Genomic DNA, 13,641 nt, shown 5'->3' on the forward strand with positions numbered 1-13,641 from the left:
TGGTTGACCGCATTTGTCGATGTTTACCCGGCGGCTTCCCGCGCTGGTTGCACGGTGGCGCTACAGGCGCGCTGCTCCGAGATCGTCGATCCATTCGGTTGGTACGCTACCTCTCGCGCTCCGATTGCGGGCTGCCTCCGCATCTGCCGACTCCGAGCCAGAGGATCGGAGCGACCAACCGAATACGCCATTAGTTGTCAAGAGTTATGTAGCGTGCAAGTGTGTGCAACCTCTAATTAGGAAACTTAAGCCAAATAAATCAGTTTAGGAGAAAGTATATGGATATGCTGTTTGTACGTGTCATCTCTCCGGCGGCGACCAAGTAGCGACCAGAACACTACGCTACAAAGTGGTGGAGGCTGCGCGGTAGCGAAAACCCCCCGTACGGTGATGCCCACTCTGAGGAGCCAGAACGGCGTGGACGACGTTGCGAGAATGGCCCACCTTCCAACTGCTGCAACCTCGAGACCCTTCATCGGGCCCCCGATCTTCAAAGGTACACCTGAGGAATCCGTATCGGAGTGGGTGACCTGCTACGAACATGTATCTTCACTCAACTCATGGGACGACGATACAAAGGTGAAATTTCTTTATTTGGCTTTGGAGGGCGACGCGAAAAAATGGTACACTACGAAAGTTATGACCGGCGCTCCTAATACGTGGGAAGAGTGGGCCACGTTGCTTAAGTCTAGCTTCACTGGCCGCCACGCAGCAGAGATAACCCGCCTGAGACTAGAGAATCGAGTGCAACTGCCGTCTGAGAGCCCGGAGCAGTATTATTACGACGTACTGCAGCTCTGCGCCCGCGTAGACCCAGCTATGAAAGAGGAAGACCGCGTACGTCATCTCTTGCGCGGACTCCGTGCCGATTCTCTAGAGAAAATGGTCCTCGCCAACCCGACAAGTTCTGGAGAATTTTTACAAATTCTGCAGCGGATAAACCATGCCGCGTTGATGGCCCGTGCCCATTTGCTACCTCCCAACAGCTACCTCCCAGCCAACGTTACGCAGCCGTGGTCAGCGGCCGTTCCTGGGGAATCAATCGCGAGACAGCCCTCTCTGGTGAGCGCCCCCGTTCGCGAGCACCAGGACGCCGTGCCGACATGCATTTCGGACGCCCAACATTACCGACGCGACGCTGCGAGCAATCTGGAATTGAAGGCCCTCGCAGAGTCGATTAACTCACTTGCCGACAGGTTGAAAGCTGTAGAGAACGAGGTTTGCCGGCCGCCTGCCCAGTGGCCTCCTAGAACATCCCGCGGCGGCGATGGGCGCCCCCGGTGCTACTACTGCCATCGCTTCGGCCACATCGCGCGACAGTGTCACAGGCAGTACGAGGACCAGCAGCGACAGAGAAGGGACGAACAAAGCGGCAACGGTGAGCGGCATCTTCACTCGGGAAACGGGAACGGCCAGGCATAGGGGGCCAGCCTGGCCGTTCACTCTGCACATTGGCGGTAAACCAATTGATCTATCTGCCGGTCAAGGCAAACGGAAGAAGTGACAGACTAATCGTCGACACCGGCTCTTCTGTAAATGTTGTCTCCCTTGATTTCGCGCAGAAGATCACTTCAATCCGAGAACTGAGAGAGAATGGAATTTTGATTAGAGGAATTGGAGGAAATATCCTATCGCCCATGGGGGAAGCGGAAATACTTCTTGAATTTGGCACCGTTCAAATAAGACAGAAATTTCTAATTGTCAAGGAATGCCCTTACGAGCTGCTGGGTGGGCTCCCATTTTGCCGAGCAGCTCGGTTAGTTATCGATTTTTCTGCGGAGAAATTGCAGATTGGGGGACAGGCGTTTGATCTTCAAGTAGGGCCGAAGAATGTCACTCATGGCGATGTCCCAGTGAGGTGCCAGGAGCAGATCCGCATAGAGCCACGCACCGAGGCGATTGTGCCTGTACAGGTTCCCATAGACGGCGTCCACATTATCGAGCCAAATGTTAATTTGAGAAACGGGTTGCGTGTGGCACGAACCGTGACGAATGTGTTGAGTGGTGTCGGCATTGTCCGTGTGGCTAACCCTACTATGTCGCCAGTAATTTTGAACTGCGGAACGAAGCTTGGCTGGACTGCGTCTATTTATGATGCGCAGCTCGGCATCGCCGCGCCGCACTGCACAGCGGGTAGCGGCGACTTCGAAGTGGACACTGGGGACCATTTGCAACCTACCGAAAGAGCTGAGCTGCTCTCACTTTTGAATAAGTTCCGCCATTTGTTTACGGGAGAACATAACCCAATTCAGAGAACTGACGTCGCGGAGCATGTCATAGACACAGGTGATTCGGCTCCCATTCATCAACATCCCTACCGACATTCCACCTTCGAAAGGGAGGTTATTGGCCAGCAGATTGATGAGATGCTTCATGACGGAGTGATCAGAGAGTCCAACAGCCCATGGTCGTCCCCTGTGGTTCTGGTAAAGAAGCCGAACGGCGGCTGGCGCTTCTGCGTAGATTTCAGAAGAGTCAATGCTGTCACAAAGAGAGACGTGCACCCTTTGCCGAGAATCGACGACATTCTTGATGTGCTGCAGGGATCCCGTTACTTCACCACATTGGATTTGACATCAGGCTACTGGCAAATTGGAATTCGAGAGGAGGATAAGCCTAAGACAGCATTTACATGTGGGCGGGGACTCTACGAATTCAACGTTGTCCCATTCGGTCTGTGTAACGCACCCGCCACATTTCAGAGAATGATCAACAAAGTTCTCAGCGGCCTGCTCTGGAGGGTGTGCTTGGCCTACTTGGACGACATTGTGATTTTCTCTAAGACCATGGCAGCCCATTTGAAAGACTTGGAAAGCGTACTAACGGCTTTGGACGCGGCGAACTTAAGACTAAAGCCCGAGAAGTGCAGTTTCGCGCGAAGGGAAATCAAGTATCTCGGACACATTCTTACGGGCGAAAACATCCGGCCGGATCCCGACAAAGTGGCAGCGATCGAAAAATTCCCTCAGCCACGAAACAAGAAAGGTGTGCAGAGCTTTCTGGGAATCTGCAACTACTATCGGCGATTCATTAAGGATTTCTCTAGTATTTCTCGACCCCTGACCAACCTGACCAAAAAAGATGCCCCTTTCGTCTGGGATGCGGCCTGCGAAGTAGCGATGCAATCCCTCAAGGACAAGCTTATCACAGCCCCCGTTCTGCGTCAGTTTTAGCCGGGACGGCCAATAGAGGTGCACACGGATGCTTGCGATTACGGCATTGGAGCCGTGCTCGTTCAGAAAATCGCATCTCAGGAAAGAGTGATCGCATATGCTAGCCGGCACCTTAATAAAGCTGAGATTAATTACAGCACCACTGAGAAGGAATGTCTCGCCGTCGTGTACGCCTGTGCACAGTTTCGGCCGTACGTTTTCGGGGCTAAATTCACAGTCGTGACCGACCAAGCTAGCCTTGCTTGGCTTATGAAAGTCCGGAATCCGAATGGTCGTCTCATGCGGTGGTCTTTGTTGCTGCAGGAATTCGACATAACACTGAGACACCGCCCAGGCCGGAAGAATGGAAATGCCGATACGCTTTCTCGCCTTCCTCATGATCCTGCGCCGGCAAGCGAAGAAAATCAATTACCGTTGCTGGCTCTGGATCGAGTGGATGTTGGGGAACGGCAGAGGGCAGATCCATGGATGAGAGAAATTATCCAGCACCTCGAGCGGCCGAATGCGCCCGTTGTCAGGAAAACTAAAAGGACGGCACGGAGCTTTCGGTTGATCGATGGTGTTCTGTATCGGAGGGCAAAAGGGTTTCAGGAAGACCGCGCGGCACTTGTTGTCCCCAGGTGTCTGAGACCGGACATCCTAAAGCACTGCCATGACGACACCACTGCAGGCCACCTTGGTGTCAAGCGCACATGGGAAAAAGTACGCTGCCGGTATTTCTGGCCAAAGATGTTTGCATACGTGAGCAAGTATGTCCTCACCTGCCCAGACTGCCAGACGAGAAAGCCACCACCCGGCAAACCTGTCGGTTTCCTTCAACCTATACCCCCCGTGGGGCGGCCATTCGAGCAAATCGGGATGGATTTTCTCGGACCCTTCGTGAAAAGTAAACGCGGCCATCGCTACGTGCTTGTGATGACTGACTATCACACAAAGTGGGTAGAAGCGGTCGCCTGCCCCGCTGCAACGGCCGCTGAGGCAGCCCAAGCTTTTGTGGAGCAAGTGGTTCTACGACATGGAGCCCCGGCGAAGATAATCACTGACCGAGGAAAGCATTTTGTCAGTAACTTCATTGAAGAGGTATTCAGAGCAATGGGGAGCAACCACGTCACAACCACCGCCTACCACCCGCAGACGAATGGCCTGTGCGAGAGGTTCAACCGTACGCTTGCAGACATGCTCAGTATGTATGTTTCGACAAACCACCGGGATTGGGACGAATTCCTCCCTTATGTCGTCTTCGGTTACAACTCTTCGCAGCAAGAGACAACCGGCTTCACGCCATTTTTCTTGTTGCATGGCCGCGAGCCGACCTTGCCCATTGATGCGAGCCTCAACCTGCAACATGACAACGAGGGTGCTTTCAATGCATATGCAGTGGCGCGCAGGCTTCGCCAAGCTCGGGAGCTCGTGGCTCAGCGCGAGAGGGACCAGCAAACAAAAAACAAGAGAGCGTACGATGCCCGACGACGGGGTGCTGTGTTTCGACCGGGGCAATTCGTCTACGTGTGGACGCCCTCACGAGCGAGGGGCAAAACAACAAAGCTCCTCCACCGCTACCATGGACCATTTCGCCTCCTTCGACAAGTAGCGGAGAACAACTGGGAGGTCGTGGACCGCAGCGGAAGGAAGAGGGACATTGTGAATGTAGCGCGTTTGAAACTGTGTCGCCCCCGTTCATGTCTCGACGACGACGCGGATGACGAGAGTGAGAGTGAACGCGAGTGTTCGGTCCGTGTTGACACCACAGTGCCGCAGGGTGGTGCCGCAGTTCCGCCCGCGAGTGATCACGGTCAAAGTGAACATTCGACTAGTGACACCGAGGTCTACTTTGATCCGCGGACACAATATAGGGACCAGTCATCCGACACCGAACCGAAAAGACTATGGGCTTATGACAGTGACACCGAGATTTACTACACAGCCAGTGATGTTGAGTGAGTGAATTGAAGGACTCCTTTTGTAACTCTGTGTGTCTCCGCGTGTGCTTTCGTACTGAGATGTGTGCGTCAGAACTGTAGTTAGCAATTTATCGTTTCCTTGTTTCACTGTTTTAAACCAAGTTTATTTTGAGCATGTGTACTTCGTCATCATGTATTAGTGTTTTAGTGTCTTGCAGATGTAAAATGTTTTGTGGATTTATTTGGTCGCGGGTCACCTTTTTCGCATGTTATAGTTATGTGTTGTTTTCTTTTAAATGTACATGAAATGTTTTTTTTTTCTTTTGGGAGGGCGCGAAGCACATTATGTCCTTGTTTGTGGTTTTTTGTTTACTTGCAGCTCATCCAGAGTGGGGACACTCTTAGTTCGTATAGGGGAGGTGTCGCGTAAACCTTGATGTAGCTATTTTCTTTCAACTTTTGGCTCGTTCCAATGTCGCGGGTCAGCCCAAGAGCCGGGGTTGCGGTGGTGTCCTTGAGTGGCTCACCGGCTTTGTTGTACGAGCGCATTATCTTCCTTCCTACGAGGGTCCGGTCCCCATTTAGAAGACCGCAGACGGCTTTGCATCCGCGGCGCCGGAAGGTATGCGGGGTGAGTTGTACGGTGGAAGCCTAACGGATGTCGCGGTAGTTTTCTGTGTGTTTTTACTTTAGTTTAGATCCTTATTCTTTAGGATGACGGTGGTCATCGAGTTCAAACTCGGTGGAGACCGCCAGCGATTGGGTGTACCTGTTTGAATTCGTGACACCCGATTGGGTGTCGTCAACGGAGACTTCTGAGTGGCCCTTTTTTGTTTGGTCTCTGCGGTGACCTCGGGACGCTTCCAGAGGAGCCGAGGGGGAGTCGCACCGGAGAGGCCACGAGAGCAGGTTGCAGCGAGCGCTGCTCAGAGTTAGTTGTCAAGAGTTATGTAGCGTGCAAGTGTGTGCAACCTCTAATTAGGAAACTTAAGCCAAATAAATCAGTTTAGGAGAAAGTATATGGATATGCTGTTTGTACGTGTCATCTCTCCGGCGGCGACCAAGTAGCGACCAGAACACTACGCTACAGTATTTCTATTTTCCTTTTCATTTTCCCTCTCTACGAGAGCACTGTAAATAGTGTACAAACTAAGCAGTCTTCGTGATGCGTTCAAACCAAGCGGACGTGTTGATTCTCTGTCGTCGTCCAACCTACTAAAGAAAGTTTTGCCGCCCTGCTTTTCCACGAGCGTCTCTTTTCTCACAGACTCCATCCGGGTAACTTGAGATCTGGAGACTTTTCGTCCGCTTGCTCCTTGAAAATCCCTCTACGTCTGGGTACTACCTAGGCAACTGTTTATCCCTAAGAGACCCAGGCACTCAGCGACTCGGCTGCTTGTTGATGGCACGTGTTAAACTCACGATCTCCTGTAAAACTTGTCTACGAATACGAAGTTTGTGCGCGCGCGGATGGTGATCTGTGGCCGAGGTGTGTTTACTTTCCGTCCGTTCCAGTTTTTACACCCATCGAACGCTTCGAGATTGCCCCTTGCTTTAGTTAAAGGGCCTCGCAATTTCTGAAGATGTCGATCTTGTAGACGACGAACTTTTTGCATGTGGGTACGCATTTGTACTTATAGTAGCGTAGCTGAAAGAGGCGGAGCGCACGTGTTGCGTCCCGGGACGCGTGTTCACAGTGAATGCGCTGCGGGCTCAGCGATAATGTCTCCCCGAGTGACAATCCACGTATGCAGGCAAAGTGAGTCAAGTGCGCTCCGTGAGCGACACCCTGGACGTTACTTTAGCAACTGTTAATCGTTACGTCTGTGCGTAACGCTACACACCGCCTTTACATCGCGTTTGAGCCCTATGGGTATTAAACTTATCAACAGCGATGGCCGCCTTCTTCAGCTTGAGTAAAAGCCCCAATTATGATCAAGAAATTCGATGTGGATCAGGCCCGATTGTGATCGAAAGGGGTTGTGTGACACCGGTATTGTTTTTCACCGCTTGTCTGAAAAGGCTGAGTGAGGAAATCGGTTTCATATTCTCAAAACGCTGCCTAATGCATCCAGCAAAGCTGCTATTGCCGTGGCAGTGAAATCATGCCAGCTAGACATGTATTCAAATGTGCATGGTCATTCTTTTAGAACTGACCTGTTTCATTGGGCTGTAGTTTTCCTGCAAATTATTCGATTTTAATGCAGCTTACGGTAAAAGATTCAGGAAGGATGAAAATTTACTGGCTCGTCCCATTTTTTTATGTGCAATGCAAAAAAATAAATAAATAAGAAATAAGGAAAAGTGCGAAAAAACTCTGAATGTCATGCGGCATGCCACACACGACTCGTAAAGGTTTGTAAAAGTTATAAATCACTTGCCCTACCGCAGGTGTTGAAATGACCACCCTGCATGATCACACACTTTTTAATGCATTTATTAGCATGCACAAATTTTAATGAACAAGTGGCATCAGTAATGTAAATTATTTGACACCATGGTGCTGTCACCACATGCTGTAACTAGGACTTTTATATTTTCCATATTAGTGTAACGTAAAAGTTGCCCATGCAGACTTGCAGGGAGTACTGAAAAACCCAAACGACATTACAGACAAGCACAAGCAAGGTTTGGGGCTTTGCGTAGGCAGAGTTGCTTTGGGGAACGCAACATATAAATCTGCAAGAATTGGGCACACACCGAACAGCCAGTACCGAGCATGCTCTTTACCTTTCCAGTGAGTTCGTAAAAACTTGCTTCACAATAGGTAAGCAGATATAAACACATCACAAAATGGAGAAGAAGTTTTGTTTTATCTGTTAGCAGGATACTGCAGGCCTTGAGCCCAGAACAGCAGGGCAAATGAACAGAAGTAGTTATGTATGATACTTAAGTTCCTGTGTAGTAACACCCTCATATTTCAAGTATCATGAATTACCAACTCACCCAACTAGCCATTCTGTTAGGTATATGTGGATGTGTATGCATGTGTGTTGTGTGCGTGTAAATAAGTAATGAACATAGAAAAAAAATAGTTGGTTTAATAAACACATGAAGCACAAGGCTAACGAATACACAATAAGAATAAACAATGATCAATAAAAACATATTATTCACATGCACCAACATCATAAACAAATGTACGACATGGAACCATACAGGTGTATTACAGTTCAAGATTCATAGTTCTCATTCTCTTTGTGGACTGGTGGTAGTTTGTCCCAGTCACTTGATTATTGAAAAAAAAAGTGTTTAAATGTCTTAGTGATCTCATTCATCTAATAGCTACAGGGTATAGATATATAAAATGCAGCGATCATGGGCTAGTGAGTGCAATCCTTTCCCCCAGTTTGAAGAACACACACACACAAAAAATAACCACTAATGCACAGGCCAACCCAGGTATAGCCAGGAAAAAAACAGAATACTTTAGAATTCCCCTAAAAAACAAATACGACACCTTAGAACAAGAAACAAAAGACATAGAGGAAACCACAACTAGACCGATTTCTGAATCTGTAGTCGAAGTTGGAGGTAAAGCATCAATGCAAGAAGTAAGCAACATCTCTTGAACCACAAAAGACTGGATAAAGAAACAACAACAAATAAGTGGGTGGGCATAGATAAATAGAATTTGCTTAGCTATTAAAGCTATCAATAAGTATAAGCCCAGTGACATGTGGAATTATGATATCAAAGAGCAGTGAAAAAGGTGATGGCATCGAAACAGGTACCAGGCAACTCTATAGGAAAGACCGAAATGCATGCAGTGAAAGATAAGCATGGCAATATTAATGGTAAACTGAATGATGTGGTAAACTGAATGAGTGCATCACTTGTTACACCACTAAAACAAGATAATTTATGAGCTCGTGGCAATTTCTATTCAGGCCACATGGTTTTGAGAACACTGAAGAACTGATAGTTTTTGGTGCAAAGTTAAAAAAAGTAATTTGTACCATTCTTTTCCCTCTTAATAACATACCGCCATGAAACCAAGGCGAGTAAAAGTCCTTGATTACTTTATCAATAAAAACTGATTCAGTGTTTCAGATTAGCAAGCCTTTAATGTTGAAGTAAGGCCCGTATTCTGAAATGCTCCTTGCCTCAGCGAGGAGGCCATAACTGCTTCAGGACGCCTTGCCATGTATTCTATAACGCTTCTTACCAAGGTTCCCTCACTGAGGCCTTCCTTGGTGCTCTCTTGAGTTAAGGTAGCACTAGGGCAACCTTCGTGCCTCCTTACCTCGCTCTAAAAGGGTGCTTCTCTGCAGTACTTTGTCAGTGACACTGTGTCTGATCTTTTTTTTTTTTTTTTCGTACGATTCCTTGTACTTCTGCACGAGCTCTGTAATTATATCCTTCCCATTGCCGATCAAAAATTGCTTGTCGGGCATGTTTTTTAATGTGCGGCTGAACAGCGGCCAAAATTTTTCATTAAGGTGGTGCAGCACGAAGAGGACAGGGTACACAGAGACGACGAAGATGGAATGCTTACTGCCAACTCATGCTTTGCACCTCAAAGGGTTAAACATTCTTTAGCGAGACCCGTATTACACCTTTGAATGCGTACCACCCTGTGTTTGTGACATCATATACTACGTCCTACCTTCCCGTGCAGTGATCCTCCTGCACACAAATCGTTATTGCAGTCACCGCTGTCGGGTTCCCAAAAGCTGTCGAAGCTCACTGCAGGGTCAAATGAAAAAGAACCACATGTCCTGCATGGTTTCCTACTTGTCATTCGGGCTGGCTATCACAGAAAAATATTAGCAACTGTCTTAAAACGGGCGAAATTCAGTGAAAACAGCTCTCAATGGCACAAAATAAACTTCATACCAGTAAGCACACATAAAGTGAGAACAGCTAAGATGCAAGCATTTATGACAAGAGAAGTTAACAAGAAAGGAGACATGGTGAGAAAAAAATTTCCACACTCCATTAACATTGGTCCTTGCCTTATTAACTGAAACGTCATGCTTCCTTGTTTAGAGGGTACAGGTATATGTGGCTTTGTTGGTAGGTGGGTAGCTGCAATTTGAAAACAACTACATTTTTCCGTTTGTGTGAATGTAAAAAAATCCTGAAAGTACACGGTAAACCATTCATGTGTGTCACTTTGTGAACCATTAAAGCAGCATATGCGGAATCGGCAACAGACAGGCAGGTACACTCTTGCGACAGAGCATTGCAAAAGCAAAGGTCAAGGGATGAAGCAACACAACAGTCAAAGGTCACAGGTTCTCAGTCAAGAAACAAACCAAACAAAACAAGTGACATTCTCATTTCTGTTGTTTTGATGTCAAGTACAAGAGCAACACATGAAAAAAAAAACTATTTTCAGTATAACAAAGGAGCAAGCATTTGCAGCTACAAATGTTGTTGGTTGTGTGCATCTGCTCTAGTCTGCTGCAGTTGTAGGTAGAAGAAAGTGCAGTAGCAATTGAAGGGGTGCATTCGTGGAATGGTGAAAGTTACAGTGCTGGCCTGAACTGAACCAAATGAAGTATCCCATGGGGGCCTATAGAAGTGTGTCACCCATCTAGAAGTTAAATGTACCATCTAATCTAATGATGGTGCATTTAACTTCACATTTTGCATTAAGCCAGTTATAAAGTCTCATGACCAAAGGAAAACTTGTCCTAAAAAGGTGCACCTTTACCAACCACCAACTGTAGAAACAAAGTTGCAGGTGCATTCACACCACTGATACACCCGTGCGACAACATGAATGAAAGCAGTCATGCTGCTTCTTAAAACATTTCGCTTCTCTTTATCTACTCACCATGTAGACGTATCCTTGTCATTGTATGTCCAAATATTGAACACTAGCAATGTGATGTAACCAGCAGTTGCAATTATTTCTTATTACCACCTGGCGTCTAAGGATCCTGCTCGGCTCTTTTTTTATAGAAGCATGGACACTTTCATTACTTTGAGTGCACGTGCCCTAGATTTTTAGCATCAACTATAAAACTCAATCACATGCGCGGGCAGAATAGCTATTGCAAGTAATACCGGTGACACGCAGGCACTTTTGATCGCAGTCAAGGTTGACCCGGACCGGATTTCTTGATCGCGATCATCAACCATTGCTGCTGCTCGGTCCAGACTAATCCGGATCGAGTTTGACGCAGACATCAGTCAAATCGCGATCTGGGAGCCAGATATCGATGCGCAGATCGCTGATCGCAATTAAAAGTGACCATGTAGGTACACCTGATCCGGATCGAGCCCAATCCCGATCGGTCGTGATTGCGATCAATTGCCCGTGTGACACCGGTATAACGATCAGCGAAGTGCTTTCGTTCATGCCAATTTCCAAAAACGCACAATATTCTCAGCTACACTCATAATGGCAAAGAAAACGCATCTCGAGGCGTTCGACGGGATTAAAGACAAGGACGGACGGTAAGTGACAGCGCGAATATGGTGGCTACCATAGCGCGACAGGGCTACATGGGATCATACTACGGTCCCTAATTTAATCATACTACACTGTAGATCATACACACCCGGCGAGCACGGACGCGCCGTCCGCCAGCAACGTCAACAACACAAACCTCGCGCGCCAACCCGCAAACGACGAGCACCAAAGCTCTCCTAGGGATAAAAAGAGCATTGCACGTGTTCCTAGGTAGTACCCAGACATAGGGAGATCTTCAAGAAGCAAACGGGGAAAATGTCCCCAGATCCAAGTTACCCGGATGGAGTCTGTGAGAAAAGAAACGCTCGTCCGCTTTTTCCGCCACAAAGTGAAACCGGAGGACAGGCGTCTTCGTTTGAACTACAGTGTACTAGAATTGGGCAGTGGGCTCACTGCCGTATCTCTGCGCCGCGCCTCCACGGCCCTCTCCGCGTCGATTGCTTGGGCGCCCGCCAGGGGTCTTGCCGCCAGTTTCTCCTGAAAACTTCTCTTGCGGGGTGTGAAGCGCGTCCTCTTGGTCGGGGTTAGGCTGGTTACGCTGGAATTCCGGGGGGGCGGGGGGGGGATCAACAAACGCGGGGTTGGAGGCGGGGAGAGGGCCATCACAATGACACAAGAGATCACAAAAAAAAAACAACAACGGAAGGAGAAGGGGGTGAGCATTTTATTCTTTTTTAAAGCTTACCCAAGTAGTAGAAGCTACTGTTTCCATTCGTGCATGCCCTGCAGCGCATGTTCCCGCCATTCATTCGCTTGAAGGACCTTTGTCGGCACCACGCGAGCAGCTTTGCTGCACTTATGTATGCTTGTTTTTCTGAAGGAGCGGCAGCTGTGTCTATCCGTACACTGCAACTGTCTCGAAGACGGCCCGCCGCTGCATCTGGACGGGAGGGAGGCGCTTTTTACAGTCTCCGGCGGTCGTGCACATAGAGCATGCAGCGTACGTGCAGAGAAATTTCTGGTGCAGCGTTTGACAACAAAAAAACACCTGCACCCAACGAAGCTAAGAGTGACCGCGCAAAGTGAAGTGCGATAGCAATAAAAGCAAGAAAATACGAGGGCGGTGACAGCAAAACCTTACTCGTGCTTTGGTAAAGCGGTCAGGGTACTTCTAAAAAATGATAAAGAATTCTGGCTGCTTGTTTCGCTATCGAAGTCCTAAGCACAGAACTACTGCCAGATGAAACGGGCTGGATAGAGATCGATGTACAAAAAAAAAAGAGATTTGAGGGGGATGATTGAAGTAATTAGGAAGCGGGGGAGGCCCACGGGGATTGGGCTCCTTTGAGATGTTCCAGTTAGATCGACGGTTGTCATCGGCAGTTTGTTTTATCACGAGTGACCATGAATGCATTGTTAATCCATATTGTGATATGGCCAGCATTTGCGCATACATAGGCAGGGTTTCGTGTAAATAAAATTAGTTTGTCAGCACGTGACGCTGTCGAGTGTTATTTTGGTGGTGCAATTCTGCGGTGTAATAAAAATGTATGCACGTAATGTATGTTACTTGTTATGTACTCATAATACCTATGTATAGTTTTTTTTTTTTTTTATTGGACCCACACGTACCAATATATATCGCCTACGAGTCCAACCAGTTTTGGTAACCTTGTATGATCTATGTCTGCAAATAAAAAAATTTAAGATTACCGTGCGGATACATTTAATACAAAGCCAAGTGATTCCGCCGATTATTGATTCACGAAAAAAAAAACAGCATTAAGTAGGTTAGTCGCACAGACCAGCTCATGCGAAAGCAAATAAAGAAAAATGAGGCACTGTTTATATCCGGCATAGTGGGGCTTGAAAGGCGGGAGTGAAGTCGCTAGGATCGCTACAGTGGCGAAAGGGCATTGAAAATCGTATCGACCAGCAGCACAAACAAAAAAAACTTGAACGCCCCACACGCAGGAGCATTCATATTCATCATAGCCGCTTAAAATATCGCCCACCCTCTGTAAATCGGTCACAACGACAGCACTTTATTTCACAACTCACAGAAATTTGCATGAAAAGAAGTTTAGTGTGTTGCGCACCGTAATTCAGACTTTTCTTGCGCGCAAAACAGCAACGCGAGCTAGCCGCGCCCTTCAACCCGCCGGAAAGTTTCAGGTGACGTAGAGTTACTGCATATGCT

This window comes from Rhipicephalus sanguineus, chromosome 2 (assembly GCF_013339695.2).
Source record: "Rhipicephalus sanguineus isolate Rsan-2018 chromosome 2, BIME_Rsan_1.4, whole genome shotgun sequence".
In the NCBI taxonomy this organism is placed as follows: domain Eukaryota; kingdom Metazoa; phylum Arthropoda; class Arachnida; order Ixodida; family Ixodidae; genus Rhipicephalus; species Rhipicephalus sanguineus.